Source organism: Triticum dicoccoides, chromosome 3B (genome assembly GCF_002162155.2).
Source record: "Triticum dicoccoides isolate Atlit2015 ecotype Zavitan chromosome 3B, WEW_v2.0, whole genome shotgun sequence".
In the NCBI taxonomy this organism is placed as follows: Eukaryota; Viridiplantae; Streptophyta; class Magnoliopsida; order Poales; family Poaceae; genus Triticum; species Triticum dicoccoides.
This window is the reverse complement of record NC_041385.1, coordinates 555,264,964-555,279,662: the sequence shown is the minus strand read 5'-3', so window position 1 is coordinate 555,279,662 and position 14,699 is coordinate 555,264,964.

The following is a 14,699-nucleotide window of genomic DNA, read 5'->3' as shown; positions in this document are numbered from 1 at the left end:
CTCTCACCATTGTGGTCGCCTTTTGGTGCCAATTCTCGCTCAAATTGGAGGTCATGTGCCCGGATGGCCTTTTGGCCAAAAGCTGGAGGGTCTCAACTGCTTCCAGGTAGTAAAAGTGGCCACCAAACCGATCTCGAAAGAGCAACTCTACGAGCCTATTAGCTACTAACTTCGGTTATATGACATGACACTGCTGCTAATCTGCGTACGTAATCCTCCTCGTCCTGCGCCTAACCTTTTCCTGACTTCTTTAATCCTGTGCAGTAAACCAGTTGCTAATCAGTCGCGAGTTGGCTACGCTGTAACATTTTTACCTAGTCTTTTGCAGATCATCTATATATATTGTCGTAGAAACGTAAGAAGAGTCGAGGTCTGGATATAAAACAAGTGATGATGGGCGTTCTCCTAACAATAGAGAATTGTTTCGATTTATCTATCGCTAAAGTACGTCTGAATTTCTCCATGTTTAGCCAAAAGGAGTGTACTGTTTCACGATGTGCCTTTTTCGTCAGCTGGCTCTTAAGTCTGTGTTGAAAAGACCACTCCTCCCTAGTCTTTTTCGTCAGTTAGCTCTGGGGTGGTTTTGTCAGACCTTTGTGAAATAATTAATAAAAATAGTTGCATGCATCGACTGATGCAGAGGTCGGGGTTTAACCTCTTTTTAAAAATAAATAAAAAAGAAGCTCTTGGGTAGTGATGAATGGTCAGTGATCCAACCTGCTTAAAATGTTGATACTTCTACAACATTTCTAGGCGCAAATTAATAATATAACTACAAAAGTTGTTCTCGTCAGTTGTTATGGGGAAGAGCAGTAAGGAGGCATTTTATCATTTGCATATGATACTCATAAGATTCTCCCTGCTTACCGGTCAATAACTCAATATGCATGGTGAAGTGACGCAGGGCGCGTAAACAACGCCAACCGATGTATTTTTGAGCGTGTTGAAAACCATAAAAGAAAATTCGAAGAAATTCAAAACCAGAACGGCTTTGAAGGCAATGTCAACTTTTACAAATGGCTATAAGTGAGGGGAAATACCCTTTGGTTTATAACATAGAGAACAAAATTGCAAAATAAAGTCAAAAAAGTTTAGAAGTTTTTTCATAATAAACTTGACTTTCTTTTGCACTAGTATATAAATTTTCACGAATAAAAAACCAGTGGTGACTTCAGGGTAAAAATATATATTTGATATTATATTTCACTATCTATATTGGTTGAAACTTTTTTTTTCAAAAAAAAGTCAATGGGGGTTTCACTTTTTGTAGATTTTTTTTACAAGTACAATTGAAGGACAAGTTTATTTCGAAAATATTTTCAGAATTTTATGAATTTTCATTTAATCACTATTTTTTCCACATAGGGTGTATATACACCCATAGAGCAAACATCCCTGTTCTATAAGCAAGGCGATAAATTTTGATAGATCATCACTAGTCGTACATAGGTAGGCCAGACTGTTTAGGCCCATTTCGATAGGTTATATCTTACTAGGCCGGCCCATATCGCGCCCCGTTTTTCTGTGGAAACGGAAAAAAAATTACATATGTGCGTGATGAGAATCGAACTCAGGACGTCATGGATCGAACCACGCGGCAATAACCACCGCGCCAACATACACAATGTGATATCTTCTTCTTCCCACATTTATTATTTCCTCTTGCGTTTTTTCCTTTTTTCCCTTTTTCTGTTTCAGTTTTTCCCCTTTTTTTTTCTTTCCTGGTTTGATGGTTTCTTTCAAATTAGTGAACTTTTCTAAAAATGGATGAACTTTTTTCTCAAAATTGACTACTTTTTTATTCAAGTCAATGAACTTTTTTCAAATTACTGAACTTTTCAAAAAAAATTGAAAAATTATGAACTCTTTTCAGTTTCAATGAACTTTTTAAATTTTGATGAACTTTTTATAAAAATAGATGAACTTTTTTCAAATTTGATGTACTTTTTTCCAAAATCAATGAACTTTTTTTCAAATTTGATGTACTTATTTTTCAAGTCAATGAACTTTTTTCAGAAACGATGAACCCTTTTTCGAAATTTGAGTTTTTGTTTTCAAAATTGTTGAACTTTTTAAAATTTTGTGAACTTTTTCTCGAGATGATGAACTTTTTTTCAAATTTGATGAACTTATTTTTTAAGTCAATGAACTCTTTTCAAAATCTATGAACTTTTTTCGAAATTTTCGAATTTGTTTTCAAAATCATTGAACTTTTTAAAAATTTATGAACTTTTTCTCGAGATGATGAACTACTTTTCAAATTCGATGAACTTTTTTTAAAGTGATGGACTCTTTTGAATTTCTATGAACCTTTTTCTCAAATTCGTACCGGTTTTCGGTATTTTTATAGAATTCTGTTTCGAATTTATACTTTTCTTTTTAAAATAATTTACACTGGATATTTATAATATGTGTTAACTATAGAAAGGGTCAAAGAGACGTTTTTCCTATTTGTGGTCAACGGAATGATCATGACCAGCTGGTTGTGAGAGACTGCTATCAAACCTCGCGCTCGGAGTTCGAACCCCAGCACTCACGAATCGCTGCAGGAGTATGATAGTTTTTTTTACTGCTGTATTTGAGAGCAGATTTTTTTTTTCGAGAATCAGTTTTTGAGAGCAGATAGTGGGCGGTGTTTTAATTGGGCCGCGGCCCGCTCCTGGGCGCTGTAGGCGCCACTTGTCCAACGGGCGCCTACAGCGCCGACTAGGACCTCCCTACTTTTTTAGCAATAGCCCATTAGTCATCACTAGTCAGAAAGGCCAAATCCTATTTGGTGCTTAACGCGCCCAATAGCAGGTAATTCTTATGCAGCGCACGCCATTTGTAAACAGGACGGCCCATCCAACGTTTTAGTAGAAGCTCGTCCCGAGCTTCTGGAGCTTCCTGACCAGTTTTGGGAAGTTCTGGTAGGTTTTGTTTTCCGTTTCTGGTTTTTTTGACATGTTATTTTTCCTTACTTTTCCATTTTTTAATTCATGTTTTTTTACAAATCCATGAATATTTATAAAATTTGTAATTTTTCACATTTGTAGACTATTTTCCAAATTCATGGCATTTTTTAAATGCATGCATATTTCTAAAAGTTGTAAACTTTTTGAATTTGTGAACTGTTTCAGATTTGAAAAATCTTTTTCTAATTTGTGAACTTTTTTTCAAATCTACGTATTCTATTTTCGGAATCATGAACCGCTTCCAGATTCACGAACATATTTTCTAATTCGTGATATTTTACATCAGTCAACTTTTTTAATGTCCCCAGCAAAAAAAATCTGAAAAACCAAAAACTCATTTTCCTGAGGTAGTATTAAACCAGTGAACTTTTTTATTTAAAAAAAGGAACTCGTTTTCCTGAGACAGTACAACAGTACGAGTAGAAGGTGACCGAAAAAAAGTGAAGCGAGCCGGCCGAACGAAGCAGCAACGGAGCATGGATAATCGGCAGTGGCCCACGAGTGTGACATTCGTGATATCTTTTAATATTTTAAAGTTAGGGAATTTTTTTTGAATTTGTGAATGCTTTTTTCATATCGTGAACATTTTTAGAAATTCTTGATTATTTTTCAAATTTATGAATGGTTCTAAAATTCTTGAATATTTTTAGAATTATGGACTTTTTTCTAAATTCATGAATATTTTTTGAAACTCGTAGACATTTTTTAAATTCATGAACTTTTGTTTTCTAACTCAAAAATATTATTAAAATTAGTGAAGATTTCAAAATTTCACAAACAAGAAAAAAAATCTTAAAAAATGTATGTGAGATATACGAGGAAACCCACATGTTTTTCTTTTGGGGAAAACAAATCCGTTCATGAGATCTGAGCGCGACCTTTTTATTATGGGCTGGACCTGGCCCATTTACCAGGATGGCTATGAGCGATTGCTAATGGATGACTCGCGATACCTATCATTCCCGAAATCACTAATTGAGATGTACTCATTGCAAAGATCATTCTCACCTTCTCAAGTTGCGACGCGCGCCACTTGTCGCAGCCTAAGAGTTTTCCTTTTTTTCGTAGATCCGTTTATTTAAAATATTTTATCTCTTAAACCATGCATCCAAATCTCGAACCACTTTCATCGTTGGATTCCTCGTGTCGAGATTTTCAAAACTAGACATGTTGATAGGTTTTGACGAACTTTTTTTCACAAAAAAAACCGGATAAAAAAACTGAACCGGAAGCACGAGTTTTTTTCCTTTCGGAAAAAGGCACGCCCGTGCCTCTCTCGAAATTACAACCATGTTTCTCGCGGAAGAAAAACCGTGCATCTCGCGGAAGGAAAAAAGAAGAAGAAAAAACACGTTTTTTTCGTTTTCGAGGAGGCACGGCCATGCTTTTCACGAAAGCACAACCATGCCTATCGCGAAAGCAGAACCGTATCTCTCGTGAAAGGAAAAAAAACTGAAAACATGTTTTAATTCGTTTCCGAGATCTCGCCAAAGCACTACTGTGCCTCTTGCGGAAGCAAACCGTGCCCCTCACGGTAGGAAAAAAACAGAAAACATTTTTTTTCATTTTCGAGAGGCACGGCCGTGCCTCTCGCGAAATTACAGCTGTGCCTCTCGCGGATACAAAACCGTGCCTCTCACGGAAGGAAAAAAATATAAAAAACACATTTTTTCGTTTTCGAGAGACACGGCCGTGACTCTCGCGAAAGCAAAATCGTGACTCTCGTGAAAGAAAAAGAAAAAAGAAAACATGTTTTTACGCTCAAAAAAACGATTGTTTTATCTAAAAGCTAAGAAAAACCGATGAAAACCCGAAACGTAAAAAAAACTCGAAAAAACCTTTTAAAAAGCTGAAAACGCGTGAGGAAAAATAAAAAAATAAAATCCGGAAGGAGCATCCATAAGGCGACACGTGGCGGATGGCTAAGAGCACGCCAAATGACACTGATCGTTGTAACGCTCCCAAAGGAGTGCTCGTCAACTTGTTGCTCCCATCATTCCCCTATTGATTGTACCATACTTTTGTAGATGTAGATTGTACCTTTTTTTTGCATGGTAATACGTGTCTCATTCATATCATAAAGAACAAAGTACAAGTCACGTAAGAATCGACATGACAAAACTGAAAAGATAGCAGAACATCTTTGAGCTTGACACTAACGCCCGTCACCTGCCTCCGGCACCACCACAACAGCCACCGAAAAAAAGAATGACGGATCACCTCCTCACCCGAGCTCGACGCGGCTCCATCGCTGATATGCAGCTTTGCCGACCTCCAAGGTGGCTCACCAAAAGTGAAGCCATTGCCGTTGAATGAATCAGACCAGGGCAACACCCCGGACACGACATCGAACTCCAGATCTTGCACCCCATCCACGACTAAGACACCGAAGGAGGAAACCATACCTGTCATCCACGAACCACGAACCCAGCACACGTTCCGTCTTCCAGATGTCGTCGATGTAGACCACAATCTGCATCCGCTCCTGGACTACCTCCCAAGCTCCACGCCGGCGCTGGAGCAAACGTCGTCGCAATGACGAAGCCTGAGGACACAGGTCCACCACGAGGATGCCGCCGCCGCCACGCCATCCTTGCTTGAACGGACTGGTTTCCAGATCCATCCCCAACCATAGGACCGATGACCTCGTCAAGAAAGGATCCGAAGAATATTTATTCAGCGTCGTCATCGTCGCCGCCGAAGCAAAGACGATGAACAACCTAAAGACCTAGACTACGGATGAGTAAAAACGATCCACACGCGTGGATCCGGCGACCCCCCTCATCACTGACGACCGAAGTCGCCGGCAAAGAGGAGCCGCCGGAGAACGGCGTTGGAAGATCGGCCCTGGCGACGGCTAGGGCTGCAGCCGCCAGGTACGAGAGCAAAACAGCCTCGAGGTCGTACGTAGATAGTCAATGCGCGACTGCTGATGTAGATTGTACCTATGTAGCAGATGTTACGTTTCGGCCCAAATTTATGCACTTGTAGTCCATAGAAGCCAGATACACATACAACCTCGTCATTAGGTTATCCATCCATGTCCCTAAAAAAATCCCTCAAAAAAAAACGTTATCCATCCATGTTCCTAAAAAAATCCCTAAAAAAAAGGTTATCCATCCATGACATTAGGTAAACGTTGAACTGCAATTTTATCATTGCACGGGGACGCGAATGTTGTGTTGCATGAGCTCGCTAAGAAGTTTCTTATTCTATGTGTTCATGCACCTGGGTCGATGAGCCCCTTGATTTCGTTATGCAACGTCTCATGGAAAATGTAACTATTTTATAATTAATACAGCTAGCTATGATAACGTTCACTTAAATAGAAAATGCTGGAAATATGTTCTAGAGACGATAATAATATGATTATTATTATATTTTCTTATTTATGATAAAGGTTTATTATTCATGCTAGAATTGTATTGACCGAAAACTTAAATACATGTGTGAATATATAAACAAATACTAAGTCACTAGCTAGTAAGCCTCTACTAGGCTAGCTTGTTGATAAAAAATGATTAAGGTTTTCTAATCATAGACATGAGTTATCTTTTGATAACGGGGTCACATCATTTGGAGAATTATGTGATGGACAAGACCCAACCATTAGCATAGTATATGATCGTTTAGTTTATTGTACTGTTTCTTTAATGTCAAATACATGTTTCTTCAACCATGAGATCATGCAACTCTCGGACTTTTGAGAAATGCCTTGTGTCACATCAAACGTCACAACATAATTGGGTGATCATAAATGTGCTCTATAGGTATCTTTGAAAGTGTTTGTTGGGTTGGCATGCATCGGGACTGGGATTTGTCACTCCGTGTAACGGAGAGGTATTTCTGGGCCCTCTCGATAATACAACATAACAAGAAGCTTGCAAGCAAAGTGACTAAGGAGTTAGTTACAAGATGATGTATTACGGTACGAGTAAAGAGACTTGCCAGTAACGAGATTGAACTAGGTATGGGGATACCAACTATCGAATGTCGGGCAAGTAATATATCAACAGACAAAGGGAACTACATATGTTGTCATAAAGGTTCGACTGGAATATGTAGGAACCAATATGGGCATCCAGGTCCCGCTAATGATTATTGATCGGAGAAGCGTCTTGGTCATGTCTACATCATTCTCGCACCCTAGGGTCCGCACGCTTAACATTCATTGACGATATAGTATTATATGAGTTATGTATGTTGGTGGCCGAATGTTGTTTGGAGTTTCGGATGAGATCACGGACATTACGAGGAGCTCCGGAATAGTCCGGAGATAAAGATTGATATATTGTATAATAGTGTTTGGTCTTCGAAAGAGTTCCGAAATTCACCATAAGGGGTTTCAGATGTTTCCCGAAATGTTCGGGTACGAGAACACTTTATTTGGGTCAAGGGGTAAAGCCCACGAGGCTTTAGGAAGGTGCAAAAGGAGTTTTGCGGAGGCCGCGGGGATAGACACCAAGGACCCTGGCGTCTGGTCCTAGAGTCCGAGAAGGACTCTTGCCTTGCACGCCAAACCGACTTTGAGGTGGCTCTTTCTCCAAGAAACGACCCCAGGGCTCAACATATAAATAGAGGGGCAGGGCTAGCACCCGGAACACATCAAGATTCACCAAGCCGTGTGCCGGCAACCCCGCCCCTCTAGTTTATCCTCTGTCGTAGTTTTTGTTGTGTTCGACGAAGCCCCGCGGAGATTGTTCTTCACCACCACCACCGCCATGTCGTCGTGCTGCCAGAACTCATCTACTACTTCACCTCTCTTGCTGATCAAGAAGGCGAGGACATCATCGAGCTGAACGTGTGCTGAACGCGGAGGTGTCGTACGTTCGGTACTTGATTAGGACGGATCGTGAAAGTGTATGACTATGTCAACCGCGTTGATAAACGCTTTCGCTTAACGATCTTTAAGGGTATGAACCCTCTCGTAGCTATGCATCTCCATGGATAGATGTTGTGTGTGCGTAGAAATTAGTTTTTCCATGCAACGTTCCCCATCAGTGGCATCATGAGCCAGGTATATGTGTAGATGATATGCATGAGTAGAACACAAAGGAGTTGTGGGCGGTGATGTTCATACTGCTTACCACCAATGTCTTATTTTGAGTCGGCGGTATTGTGGGATGAAGCGGCCCGGACCAACCTTACATGTCCACGTACGTGAGACCGGTTCCACTGACTGATGCAACTTGTTTTGCATGAGATGGCTGGCGGGTGTTTGTTTCTCTCACTTTAGTTGAATCAAATTTGACTACGGCCGGTCCTTGCAGAAGGTTAAAACAGCAAACTTGATAATCACCATTGTAGTTTTGCGTGGGTAAGAACAGTTCTTGCTAGTTTCCCATAGCAGCCACGTAAAACTTGTAACAACAAAGTAGAAGACATTTAACTTGTTTTTGTAGGTTATGGTGTGATGTGATATGGTCAAGACGTGATGTGATATACGATGTTGTATGAGATGATCATGTTTTGTAATATCGACAACCCACAGGAGCCTGAGGGTTGCCTTTTAATTACTGTATGACCTGCCACTACTGCAGGATGCTCCTAACGCGACACTAAGATCAGAAACCCTTCAACGAAACTCTGTGCGATGCAATAATCGCAAATAGTGGTGTAAAAAACCGTCAAAAAAGTGTAAAAAGTTTGCGATGGCGGACACATCAAACACAGTTCAGATTTTACTTGCATGTGCGATGCTGAGCATACAGTTGATCCAGCAGAACTGTTTGCGACGAGGAAGAACAACAGAAACAGGCAGCCATATCAATGTGTGTGCGATGTAAGGCATACAGTTCTCTCTGATGAACTGTGTGCTATTAGGGAATGCAACAGAAACGGACAACCAGATCAAGGTGTGTGTGATATACAACATATGGTTCACTCGGACAAACTATTTTCGATTAGGTAAGAGAACCTAAACGGTTCATCTTAACAAGATGTGTGTGATATGCGGCATTTGCGATCAGCCAAAAGAACACAAACGATTCGTGTAAATCAGATGTGTGTGATACGAAGCAAACAACCCACTCGGATGAACTGTTTGCAATGAGAAATTATAACACAGATGGTTACTATAGTAAGTTCGTGTGCGATTATGTTCGTACAAAAAACTTTGAAAAATGCAAACTAGTTGCTTGCGGTGGCTAGGAGTATCGCACACGGTGCGTCTGCTAGTACTCGTGTGCGATGATTAATAAGTTACGCATACGTTTCCTTATGTTAACATGTGTGTGAATTTGCAATATGGACAGTTATATGCAAATGCCTTCTGGACATCGGGCACACACTTAAACTCAAAGAACTGTGTACGATACTAACACTTTCCATGAAAATTTAAGAACTTGGCTAACAGCATTTGAGTAACATATATATAGTGGTTACACTATTTGACAAAAGGAGGATCTTCGTAACACGGGTTTGACAACCATATGGTCCATATCTAGATACTTAACATAGTAACAACTATCACATTTTAAGAGGCTAACGGCCAACAACCATATGGTGCATATCTACATACTTAACATAGTAACAGCTAGCACATTTTAAGAGGCTGAGGGCCAACAACCACAACTATCCGCTGGAAGCAGCTTGATCACGGCGACTCGGCATCTCGTCAATGAAAAGGAAGAGCCCTGCTGTGCCTTGATAGAGCATGAGTAGAACAGTGTCTCCAATTTTCCAATATGGATGCATTGCCACGACAAGCAAGAACTTTTTAATTTGAATGGTTCCATTTCTGCGGGAAATGCAGTACCTTGCAATCACTTTAGCGTTATTAGCAGGCACAAGTGTAATTCGACCACGCTGGGAAATCGAACCAAGAACTGCTACAACGGACAATTTCTATTGAAATGTAGAATAAAAACCGATTGTAACATATCGTTAAAGATATATATAGTTTATGAGCATCAACATTAAAATAAGACTTTTTTACTAGCGTTTTGTGCACACAATTGGTCTTGTTCAATGTGTGCACCATAGGTATAATTAATCCCATCCAAAATCCTGAGTTCATACGTTGTGCTATCTCTGTCAGATTATCAACAAAGTTTATGACATGCTTCAAGTCCTTCCAGTGAAATTTGGTACGCTTAGTAACATACAGATTGTTCACTATGCATCCAACATATCCTGCTTAAAAGGTGGAAAGGTATTATTTATTCCAAACATGGCAGAAGAATATATAGTGCGCATAATTTGGTAAATAAAACTTGTTATTGCCTAGGAACAGAGTTAGAAAATGAAATCACAATTAGTTGCTTAAATAGTGATCAATTAGTCAGAACAAATACCCCGATTTTGCTAAGTAATATGACAACATGGAGAAAGTTGAAAGGACACTAACCTCGATCAGACTTTGATCGGCTGATGACGTTGGGGAAGTAAACATCCATGATAGTTAGACCAGGTTATGGTGGACGCACTAGAAATTTATTGACAGCTTTCAGTTCATAACACTTAGACACTCCAAAGGTCCGCATTAAAATAGGAGTGACCATCTTTATCAAGTTTTACGCTAACCGTCATTGTATGTCCATGCTACATTGTCAATATGACATCCTGGGAGTCATCAACAAAGTAAAGCCCAAGATTTCCTTCTACTCCTGTTCTTGTAAAGCAAGGGATGTACTGCTTGAAATGAAAATTAAGATCGTAAATTAGATATATTGAAATAACAGAGCAAGATGCAAACGTGGGAGTAACTGATAGAACAGATCAATATATAGATGAAATCAAAGTACACAAATATATAATTAAAAATAGATAATGTAACAAAGATTTGATGCAAATATCTATACCATTATATAGTGTGCCAATAGCTTCAAATATTAATCGTTGGATATGCCCATCCAACGGTCAAGAGATGGCAAGTCCGAGCATTATCATCCGTTGGATATAGTTTTTTAACTCATAGGATACTGTCATGTGGCCTTCTAATTGAAAACCCAACTCTACCATCTCATGTGTTCTAGAAGTATCTATCCACATGCTTATCTGATACTCTAATAAAAAGAGGCTAGAAGAATCTGGATTCTAGAGAGGTAAGAACCAAAGTGGATCTTGTCTAGTACAATTCTAGAAAAGGAAATACATATTCAAATGTATTTTTCCATGCTTTATATATATATATATAAATGACATGCAAAGCACGTACAATTTACTAGTATAGATAATGTAGCAACATACGGTATATGTTCACATATTTAGGCCATGCCGACCGTGGTAGGTTGAGACTGAACATACTGAGCGCTCCCTGAAGTCATCCAGAATGGTGAGGGAGAACTTCATTTCTGACTGGCCGCGACCACACTTGCCCGATTTATGCTTGCACTATGGACACATGAATGAACACCCACGAATCAGCTAGAACAAAAATGATTCCACGACGATTTCTGCCGATTGATTAACAGCGACAAACGGACTGCGCTAAGAGATAAGTGAATGTTTTGCTAAGTTGATTACCTTCTCCATTAGAAAAATCCTTGGGATAATCCCGCAGAAAACCCCAGTCCACTAGAGTCTAGAATGTTGGTGCAGATAGGCGGCGGAAAGCGGTAGGGGCGAAATTCCGTGCCATTTGGAGCGCGACCTCCGCCCTCCGGCAATATCACCGTTGATCTTAGGGTGGCCACCGCGATAGAAGTTGATGAGGTGCAGAGTTGCGGAGGAGTCCGCGATGAGTGGGTGGGGACGAAGGGGGCGAGGGTTTTCTTTTTCCTGTTGCATGTGTGAGTGAACACACATGGTTCACAGATGCGGCGGAGATGAATCGTGTGCGATAGTAAATCACCGAGATTGAATGGGAATCCAAATTTCCTTTGTCCTTTGTCCATGGGGTTTTTTCTACGATGAACATAAACCCTCCTAATTACCGTGTTCAAATTTGGCAGTTTTCCGGGTTCATTTACAATATTTAGGGGATTATGTGCATTTTCTAGGCATTAATGCACATAATTCAAATTCAAACAATCTGAAAAGGTGCATGAGAACGGTCTGGAAAACCATGGTCGTGCTATTTAGTAATTTCTCATGCCTTTACAAGGAATGGGAAGATATTTCAAGGAAATGTGTGGCCTCACCATGCCCTGGTAAAAAATTGAGAATGTTTGTCTTATGTCGTCATGCACGCCATTCATAAATCGAACCATCACCTAGGAAATTTCATGGTTTCGAGGGGAATCAGCAAGATTGAAGGGGCCGGGAATCCAAATTTCCTTCCTAGCTTGTCATTCAGTTTTTTCTACAATCAACATACCCCCTTGAATGCAACATGCTCAAATTTGGCATTTTTCCGGGCTCATTTACCATATTAGGGGATTATGTTCATTTTCTAGGCATTAATCCACATAATTCAAAATCAAACAATCCGTGCATGAAAAGGTGCACACGAACAGTCTGAAAAAACCATACTCGTGGTATTTAGTAAATTCTCAATCCTTTTACAAGGAACGGGCAAAGATTTCAAGGGAATGCGTGGCAATAGTCAACCAAAACGCGTCATTTACTGGGTTAGCAACTATAGAAAAATGAAATATGTGCTTGAAAAACATGGCGCCTGGCATGGTGCCATCATGGTATGGCCTCACCATGCCCTGGTTAAAAGCTGAGAAGGTTTGATTAATGTCATCATGACGCCCTTCACAAATCGAACCATCACAGAGGAAGTTCCATGCTTTCGAGAGGGAAATCACCAAGATTGAAGGGGAATCCAAATTTCCATCCTAATTTGTCATTCAATTTTTTCCAACGATCAACATACTGCCTCAGATGCAACGTGTTCAAATTTGACATTTTTCTGGGCTCATTTACCATATTTGGGGGATTATTTGCATTTTCTAGGCATTAATGCACATAATTCAAATTCGAACAATCGGGGCATGAAAAGGTGCACAAGAATGGTCTGGAAAACCATCCTCGTGCTATTTAGTACATTCTCATACCTTTTACAAGGAATGGGCAGATATTCCAAGAAAATGTCTGGCAATAGTCAACCATAAACGCATCATTTACTGGGTTAACAACTATACAAAAATGAAATACATGCTTGGAAAACATGACGCCTGGCGTGGTGCCATGGTATGGCCTCACCGCGCCCTAGAAAAATTTGAGAATGTTTTCCTTATGTCGTCATGCACGCCTTTCATAAATCGAACCATCACCGAAGAAGTTCCATGGTTTCGAGGGGGAAATCACCAAGATTGAAGGGGGGGGTCCAAATTTCCTTTGTCCATGAGTTTTTTCTATGATGAACATATACCCTGCAAATCATGACGTTCAAATTTGACACTTTTTCGTGTTCATTTACCATATTTAGGGGATTATTTGCATTCTCTAGGCATTAATGCACACAATTCAAATTCGAATAATCGGTGCATGAAAAAGTGCACAAGAACGGTCTGGAAAACCATCCTGGCGCCATTTAGTAAATTCTCATGCCATTTACAAGGAATGGACAGATATTTCGAGGAAATGTGTGGCAATAGTCAACCATAAACGCGTCATTTACTAGGTTAACAAGTATACAAAAAATGGAATAAATGCTTGAAAAACATGACGCCTGGCGTGGTGCCATGGTATGGCCTCACCATGCCCTAGTAAAAAATTGAGAATGTTATCCTTATGTCGTCATGCACGCATTTCATAAATCAAACCATCACCGAGGAAGTTTCATGGTTTCGAGAGGGAAATCACCAAGATTGAAGGAGGATCCAAATTACCTTTGTCCTTTGTCCATGAGTTTTTTTCTATGATGAACATACACCCTGCAAAATAACCACGTTCAAATTTGACACTTTTCCGGGTTCATTTACCATATTTAGGGGATTATTTGCATTTTCTAGGCATTAATGCACATAATTCAAGTTCAAACAATCGGTGCATGAAAGGGTGCACAAGAACGGTTTGGAAAATGATGCTCGTGTCATTTAGTAAATTTTCATGCCTTTTACAAGGAATGGACATATATTTTGATAAAATGTGTGGCAATAACCAACCACAAACGTTTGTTTATTGGGTTTTCAACTATACAAAAAATGAAATAAATAATTGAAAAACATGACGTCTGGCATGATGCCATGGTATGAACTCACCATGCCCTGGTGAAAATTTGAGAAGGTTTGGCTTATGTCGTCATGCACGCCCTTCATAAATTGAACCATCGTGGGGGAAGTTCCATGCTTTCGAGAGGGAAATCATCAAAATTGAAGGGGAATCCAAATTTTCTTTGTTCTTTGCCCTGGAGTTTTATTCTACGAAGAACATACACCCTGCAAATCACCGTGTTCAAATTTGGCATTTTTCTAGGCTCATTTACCATATTTAAGGGATTATGTGCATATTCTAGGCATTTGCCGCATATAAATCCAATCCAGCTACAGCTGCACGAATGTGATGTGCGGAACATCGATTGCTGTTCAATCGCGGTGCATCCTACGGTGCACATGCCCGATCCGCGTGGCTGGGGTTTCGGCCAATCATAACGCAACACACAATAGCCTCAGCGCACACTGTTTTCGGGAAGCGACCGAGATGAACCGTGTGCGATAATGAACGAGCAAAATTGTAAGGGAAGCCAAATTTCCTTTTTCGTTTGTTGTTGAGCTCTTAAAAACCACCACACTGTACGGCTGCCCGGCCCCTCCGTCCCATAGCTCTATCCAAGCGGCGTTCATGGCACCGCGGTGCACAGTGACTAGTAAGGAAGCATGGCATCCCGCTGCGCCACGTTCCTCACTACCCGTG